This window comes from Oryzias melastigma, linkage group LG15 (genome assembly GCF_002922805.2).
Source record: "Oryzias melastigma strain HK-1 linkage group LG15, ASM292280v2, whole genome shotgun sequence".
Lineage (NCBI taxonomy): Eukaryota > Metazoa > Chordata > Actinopteri > Beloniformes > Adrianichthyidae > Oryzias > Oryzias melastigma.
In genome coordinates this window covers 12,984,793-12,993,978 of record NC_050526.1, presented here as the reverse complement: position 1 = coordinate 12,993,978, position 9,186 = coordinate 12,984,793, and positions in this window count along the sequence as shown.

Below are 9,186 nucleotides of genomic sequence, written 5' to 3'. Positions count from 1 at the left end.
CGGCCGCAAAGATCAGAAGTGAGGTTGGAAGCGCTGACTGTATGAGAATAAGCAGACTTTCATGAACCTAGCAAAAAGGGAGGGCTGAAATCTGATTGGTTGGAAACCTTATGAGAAAAAACAGTCTGACAGTAACACAGCCGGGGCAAAGGGCTGTGAGAGAAGCTGACAGACAAACAAACATATACACATACGTATATATTTATATATATAAACTTCTCTGGGATTTAGATACTTGTTTTCAGATAATTTTAGGCCTTCACTGAAGGCTTTGCAGACCCTGGCTGTACGCCATTACCTGTAAGTTGTGGATGGGATTGTTAGTGCAGAGTCAGCCTGACTTAATTTCCCATCATCCCTATGTCTACATTCTCTCCCGCTAGCTTACAGCACCTCACAACCCCGACCTAACATTACTGGCGAGCAATATTGGTGCCATCCAGTCGTACAGTTTCTAGCCAGATGCCAGCGTGGATGATAAAAATTCAGACATACATAGATCTTTTTGTTAACAAGTGAATGCATCAGAGTGGAGCGGAGCAGGGATCTTGTGGCCTGCCAATTGTAGATTTTAGGTAACTACTTCCAGGGCGGCCGAGGTGCAGTACGAGGGCGGTCGATTCCTGATCAGAAGATTGCGGGTTCGATTCCCGCCTTGCCTGCCCATGTGTCGAAGTGTCCTTGGGCAAGACACTGAACCCTGAATTGCCTCTGGTGGAAGGTTGGCGCCAGTGTTCGGCAGCGGAGCCCCCGTGTGTGAATGGGTGCGTGAATAGGTCTGTGACTGTGCAGCGCTTTGGGTCATCAAAAGCGCTTTAAAAGTATACACCATTTAACATTTTACAAGCTTCTTCGAACAGTATTTCTCATCTGCTCCTAACTCACGATTTGAACCCTCAAAAACATGGTTTTAATGCCACAAGAACACAACTTTTATTGGAGTGGGTCTCTTTAATTACCACACAAATTCCTACATGTCCATGGTTACCAGGACATCACAAAAGTCTGTGCTCTTCTATCAGATAGTGAAGAGGTAGTCAGACATATTATATGACCTACAAAGAGCTTTGGATCTGCAGGGACTCCTCAGTGTGAGCTGTGCACCCCCAGGGATGTTGTAACTGTTTGAAATCAAACAAAGGGCTGATGATAGATTGCAAAGACTCCGTTCAGATGCTGATAACCCTTTCACCCGGCTGACACTGACAGCTAATGCACAGGAAGTTCTTAATGCTCTTGATATGAAGCACCGACACATTTATTCACATGCTTTGCCCACTTTCCAACAACATTTTGCTCAAATTCAGCGTTTCCTCTCTTCCGTTCTGTGTCCAGGCCATTCTCTCCATCTCTGTGTCTATTCAATGCACCGTCTCCACCAGTCAGAAAGCAAAGGCGCTCTCATTTTTTCTGACACCTGTGTCCTTCAGCCTATCGATCGGCGACCCACTCGACGAGCCCCTGTCGGCTCCTAATATAAAGTGAAGTTCATCAGCCTTTCCCTTCCTCTGTCACCCACACACACACACACACCCACAATGATTCAGCTCTCAGACTCACATTAGAAGACACTTGGTGACCTACTGAGGAAAGGCCACTATACCATTCTTTTCAACACCACCTTTATCCTCTGCAAAACCTTGAGATATCTTTTTTCTTTTTTTTTTAATTTGGCTGGACTTGCTCCAGTTTTCTTATTTCTGTTTCTATGACTGCTGATGACTTGTTTGAATTATGCTTGTGGTCAGGGTCAAAATGACATTTCTGTTCTTTAATTGAACATCCAGTTATTTCAGTCCTTTCATGTCAAGTCTCTGGAATTATCGAATCTCCCCTCCTCACATCCCATCCTCATACCTCCTCTTCCTCACTGAGTAACTCTGGATCTGAACTAGCAGTCGGCTAATCATCAAGAGTGGCCATGAACATCAGTTCCACTCAATCCAGAATATTACCACAAAATCTTTTTATTTATTTAATTAAAACAACTCCCATTATCTTTAATCTTTAGTCTTTTTTTTAATTAAAAAAAAACATCTATATATAAAAACATTGGGGCATCATGTAATTGTGCATTCAAAACAGTTCAGGAAATTTTGATTCTAAAAATAATTTCGTCACAAAACAGGATTTAAATGAAGAATTATAACCATATGTAAATATTTTTTTCTAACATTTTAAAAATCAGAGAATCAAAAAAGCTGGCATGGCTGCAGTTTCATGAGTTGAGCAGCCTGTATTTATAAAGTATGGGGTAAAGTATGGGGGCCAAACTAATTTCCTTTCCATTATTAGACAAGTCTACCCCCCACCCCCCGCGTGTAAAAAAAAAAAGAAAAGAAAAAAGCGTAAATAGTTTTTGATAAAGACATTTAGTTAAATCCAGCATAAAAGCAAAACACTAATAATAACCCTGTAAAGCAAACTTTTCCAAAGCCTTGACAGAAAATTATTTTTATCTTTTAATTAAGAGGACTTAAAAAAATATGGTGAAATCCATAAAAATATTGCAATATAATTTTTTTTTTAATGAGATATAGATAATATTGATGATGATACGTTAGTTGATTTGTTTTTTGTTTGTTTTTTTCTCATAGCAATGTTATTTTAATATGTAAGATGTTTGCAGAAAAAAAAGTCCTTATTCATCTGTCTCAGAATTTGTCCACAAATTTTTATTATGGTGTAACTGTATTATGCTTTATATTCTTTCAATCCAGCAATAGTCATGTATTTAAAAAGATGAATAATGATAGATGAGTTATTCTCTCCATAAAGTTTTGGAAATTAAAAAAAAAATATATATATATTCCCTCTAAATGGGTTCCTAAAGAGTTGACGGAGACAGACATTTTGAAATGAGCAGTAAAAGACCATTATTTGCCCCTAGTGGAATGAAAGTGCACTGCTGGGCAGAAAACATGGACCAAGAACTACACGATGGGTGTTAAAGAAAAGCTTAGATCATGATAATGATACAAGTTTCAGAAATGTGTGTATTACGTTTAATGTGAATTGTTTCATAGGTATAAGCTGATTGTGGTATTTTTTTGGTTTAAATTGACTTGATCTACTTCTAAAAAATCAGTACTGTTTTACATTTAATGTTAGTTGCATTTCTCTTCTCTTGTTCTGTCAAAGTCCAGGAATAATCTCAGGTAATTAATCCTTGACTAGCTGGGTCTTCCTTCCAACTAAACTTTATTAACACATTATTACAGCCGAACAGTTAGGACAGAAATTGATCGAAGACTTTTGCTTCTGTTGGGACCTCCTGTGCCACAGAGTGGTAAGAAGTGATCTGAAGTTTGGAGAACATTCCTTTTTTGCCATCTTTTGAACGAAAACAGCCCAGTCAAAAGTGAGGGAACATTTGGACTCATTTTCCTCCAATTCAGCCTCTTCTGTCAGGTCTTAAGCCAAGACCAGTGACTCCTATTAGTGAGTGTGGCATACTGGCTGACAGGCCAGTCAATATCCATGAGAAGGCCACTTCATTAATGATCCCTGCTTGCACAGAGAGACAGAGAGGCCAGAGAGAGTGGCCTCTTACAGGCCACAGGGAACCACTAAGGGACTTGGACTATTTTCAGTAAGCTATAGTAAAACTGTCAGAGTGCCTTACAGTTAAAGGCCTATTCTAAAGAAAATATCCTTGAATTTTAGTTCAAGATTCAACCAAGTTCAAGAATACGAACAGATAAGAATTTTTTTTAGGAATATGGCCCTGTTAAACCACATACACAAAAAACTTTTTGAAGTCTTAAATGTTGTGCTTTATGTTCCTCTGAATAGTCCTTCAGTTCAATTTTTTCAGTAAAACTTTTATATAGATTAAAGAATATTTTAGATGACAAAGTTTGCAAAGTGTTACTAAAAAAAAAAGAGGAAAATAGAAAGATGTACCAAGAATCATCGCCAGCAATAAGTTAGATCTGTTCCGGTGTATGTTTGACTGCAGCAGCGTTGCCCTTTATCACCGGTTCTGTTTATAGTCTTAAAAGACAGAATTTCCAGGGTCAGCCAGGGACCGAGGTGGTCTGGTTTTGGAACAACAGGATTTCTTCTCTGATCTTTGAAGATGATGCCGTCCTGTTAGTTTAATCAATCCAGGACCTCCAACATGCATTGGATTGGTTTGCAGCAGAGTATAAAGCAGCTGAGATGTGGGTCAGCACCACTAAGGCTAAGGGTCTTGCACACCTGCTTGTCATTTCCTCATCAGGCAACCTGTTAAAAGGACATCCACGCCCACCAGCCAACATTGGTTTATCTGTTCTACTCTGGTAGAATACACTGACCTAAAGCTACAGCCAAGTCATGTTTAAACCCAAGACTTGTTACTGCTCGCTTTCCATCTCTAACATCCACTGTTCTCTCATCAAGGATCACAGGATTTCCCCTCGTCACGCCATCGACCTACCACCTGTCATCCAGGACCTCTGCTCATCTATTTCAACTTCTCAATAAACCACATTCTCTCTCATTCTCAGTTGTCCTGCATTTTGGATCCCCTACCACCAGTTCTTAACAGGTCCATGGTGGTGAAGAGAAAGCTGAGCCAGAAAGCAAAGCTCTCAATTCACCGGTCGATCTTGGTTCCAATTCTCACCTATGATCATAGGCTCTGGGTCATGACCAAAAGAACGAGATCCCACAAACAAGCAACTAAAAAGAGTTTCCTCTGTAGGGTAGTTGGATAGTGGTAGGGAACATGGGTATGAAAGAATGGTTGAATTTGAATTGCTTCTCCACCCCTATGGTTTCTCCCTATCCCTACATTCATCCCTCCAAGCGGTGAGAAATGGAAATAAAAAATAGTATTTTACTGACCAGTCATCTACATTAGTGGATAGTTGCTTGCGCTTTGAAAATAACAACATTGGTTTTATAACTTTAAAAGTTTGTTCAAAAGTAAAAATTTATTTAAGTGTCAAATTGATTAATTAAAATTATGACATTTACATGTAAACTTATATTTTTCAAGGCATATGAAGAAATATGTTTCTCCTCTGCCCAAAGTGTGACACGGATAACCCCACTGAGGGTTAACTAGAGGGATAACTGGCCCAAAGTTGCTATGGCTCCTTAGAATAAAAACCTTTGGACACCCCTGCTGTCAGGAGTCAGCACTCTGTCTCCCCCTCTGCTCACCGGTGGGAGCCATGTCCAGAGTACTGACTGCGCTACATCTTCCAGCAACCCCAGCACACAGTTCCTGGATGTTGCTCAGCTGTCTCTCATTAGCCAATCATCCACAGAACACTTAAGCACTACACAGAGCCTCACTCAGTGCGAAGTATTGTTTGTGCCACCCTGCCTACATTACCAAGTGTTTCTATCTGAACCTGATCTTCTGTGTACCTGAAACCTGCTTTATTGGTTGCCTGCTGCCTGCCCTGACCCTTTACTGGAGTCTGATAACTCGAGTCTCTCCTTGGATAATCTCATGCTCATGATTGACCTCTGCCTGTCTGACCCTGATTTAGCTAAATGGACTTTTAGCTGTGCTTAGTTCCTGTCCGAACTAAAAAAAACTGCTGCACGTGGAACCAGCTATCTGCCTGTTTGTGACAACTACAGCTTCCAATGCCCTCACAAATGGAGCAATTTGGATTTGGCCTATGTCTACTGGACAGGCCAGAGAATCTGGCTTTTTACAAGGGATCTTCCACTCAAGGATGCTTAAAGAATGTTGGCAACCTGTTTTCTGTGACCGTTTCCCATCACCAATGTGGTCAACCTGCTGGCCATTTGCTTTTGTATTACCTGGGTTAAACATTTTATCTCTCTAGGTTCGCTCTTTAAAATCGGTGCTTGCCTCTGAACACCTTTGCCTTCCCGGTCAGGGTGTGTTGTGATCCTCATTTTTGCCACTGAGTTCATGGGCTCTAGTACCTGGTGGACTGAGAAGATTATGATCTTGAGAAACCTGAAACTTACCCTGATTCTCTACTTCCATTGTTATCATCCGGATTAGCCTGGTGGACCGTCACATATTAACCTTACCTTTCCGTTTAAACATCTGTAATTTACAAACAGTCTTTCTTGCTGTCGCTGACCTTCATACTTTGCCTTTCTTTCTGCAAGCATTTACCTCTCTAGATGTCCCAGAAAATGTCTCACTACAAATCCCAATTTCATCTGAAAACATTGTGGTCCATGAAATTACCTACCAATCCCCCATCCTCAGACTGGAAGATTGTGGGTTCAAATCTACGATTGAGTCATACCAAAGAGCAAAAATGGGACCCAATGTATCTCAGCCTGACACTAAGCAATAATGTCCCAACAAAGGTACTGCCATTTATCCAAAATCAAAAAGCCTTTAACATTTTTCAGACATATTTCATGCACAGCGGCAGTAGCTCATTAGAAATATAAATCTAGTTTGTGGGCAAGACTGCTGGCGCAGAGAAACCCCTTTCCCTCCTGCTCGCTGAGAGAGCTCTGTTTGCACGCTCAGGCACAAGCTTTTAGACTAAAAAAAAAACTAACATTAGAAGAGCAAAAATAATGGTCAGAAATATTGGATCAATCTAGCCATACAGTTTTGAGCCAGAATTGAAAATAACAATTGGAATTGTCCAAGAATTGTACTTTGCTACAGCTCGAGTGTTGAATGCTCATCATGTCTCACACACATAATCGTGAGTAGACCAGGGTGCACGCCAGGGCAGAGGATACTTTGGCACACCTATTTCAGTAGCTGTGTTATTAGTATGAGCATTTTCAAGCATCCGCTTTTCTGATCCAATGTGATTTCAATTAGGAAGTACTCCAAAACGCAGTTTCAATTGTAAATTATTTCATTTATATAATCAACTATGAGAACAATGTTACAAGAACAAGTTAAAAACACAAAACAGAGGATTTTTATTGGAGTGGGTCTTTAAGGGGTTGATTGGGGGTCATACTACCAAATGATTCCCAAGCATGGCTGTGTCTGCAGCTCACCACTCCCCCAGGAAATGGGTCAAATGCATAAAGCAAATTTCACAAATCAAGGTGTGTGACAAAAATTGGGACTTCACTCTTTGCAGCCGTTGTGACCCTATGTTTAATTTAGGTCACACATCAACACTACTCTGATAGACCTCTAAATATCTACACTGATTGTTTGTTGTTCTAATGTGGTGTTCCTCATTATGGATGTGTTTTATAGGTAAAAGATTTTTTCTCTTGTGACATTGGATAACCCAAGAGAGCAATATGCACCCAGAATTATCTGGAGAGCCCACTCCAAATCAACATTATACAGACTAAAAATGTAAATAGTCTCTCTATGAAATGTAATGCACGCACAAATCTGCTCTTTGTCTTATCTCCCTTTCCTCCCTTTTTGTCCCGGCTCACACTCACACACTTCCTTGTCCTCAGTTCCTCTTTCTTTGTAAGATGATAAAAATCCTCTGTGTCGAGGTGGGCGCACACACTTCCACACATTTTGGGCTAAAATACTTGAGAGGTGTGTGTTCCGCTGACACGTGTGAAGCTAAATGCCAACGTACCATTTAAGAGAGAAAGGGCAGCGGCACATCCAACCTTTGTAGTGTGTCATTCAGTGCTGTTCACAGCCGTTCACATATAAAAATGAGGTCTCGTCTGTCCTGGGGAGCAGCAGATTCCTTTCACCCCATCAGCCAACAGAGAGGAGGAGATGTTAACAACTGCTCAGACATCTGCCACCAGAACAGAGAGGCCACAAACAAGGAAACTTTTTTTTTTTTCCGCTTTCCATTTCCATGCTGCTTCAACCACCAACAAATATAATTTAGTCTTGTCTCATATAGTTAAAACATGATACTTTAAACCACTGTTCTCTTTTCTGGTAATTATTTTAGTTCTCTCCAAAATTTTTTCCACAAAACCTTTTTTTTTTCTTGCTTCCCATCCCCTTTCTTTTCTTGTCACATTGCAATGATGAGCACTTTTAGAGTGTTCAGCCATTGCATGCAGCCATTCAGAGTTTGATAAAGCTACAATCTTCCCCCCTGCCTTTGAATTACATGGCAAAGGGAAAAGGCCACCTCCATGTCTCTAAATGCCTCTTCCATTCATTCACATGAAGGCATAGTATGTCTTTTCCCAATGTAAAATGCCAGATTTGAAAGCCCCCTATTCGATTAATGTTTAGAGTAAGGTTGGGTGCCACCTTTTAATACTGGAGGAATATTAAAGTGAAATAAAAGCCTTGCTTATTAGGGGGATGGGAATACATCACACACCCCATTTCTTGTAAATTGAAGTTCCACCTCTGATGTATAGAAGTCACTTAAATTTCTGCTGAATGATGGCAGCTAACAATGTGAAGGTTAGAAGTGCAGGCTGTACTTAAAGAGGTTTCTACAGACTGAATGTCTCCTATGAAAAAAAAAGTAGATGTCTACAGGTGGAAAAAACACTGGCCTAAATTTTTCAGGGCTTCATTTGATTACTTCCTAATAAACAGAGCTAATTTTGAATCTAAAAGTGAGCCGTCACTCACTAAATAAAAGCATATCTAGTAAAATGAATCCAGAAAGCAACGAGTAACAGCTATCAATGACAATTCCAAATTGAATGAAAAATGCAGTGTAATAAAAATCTGTCAAATATTTATTCAACAAGTTAAGTTACCTTTTAGTGTACAAAAGCTCAGTTAACTGAAAGGACAACAATCAGTTGTGGAAGCTGAGTAAATGACTGGTAGAATGTCTGGAAGGAGGAGAAAGAGCTGGAGACGAATAAACACTGACAGTGTTAGGAGGACAAAAGGATAGATTATTTTAACTTCTATTGGCTGTGTGAGAACTGGACTGAGTGAGTGTGACATCACCATAGAAAATGGGTTACTTCCAGCCCCCCCTAAAATAAAGTCAACTCAGTCGCTATTTTTTTCTGATAACAATGTCGCCTTGCGAGAACCAGAAATCATCATTAAGCACTGATTGGTTTATATTGTCTAAAATTTCTATTGCAACCATACGCACCAATCAGGAGTGAGCTTGTTGGAAGTCCATACCCCTAAGACCTGTAAATAGCCTCAAGAGAATCTGTCAAATGTTTCCAACGATTGACGTGTTGTGAAACCACATACTTTTCCCACATACCGATATCACAGAGCAATCCTATTGGCCAAGAGTAGGGAAATGATTTGAATGAATGTAAATCAACAACATGGGAATGCAAAAGCATCACAGAACC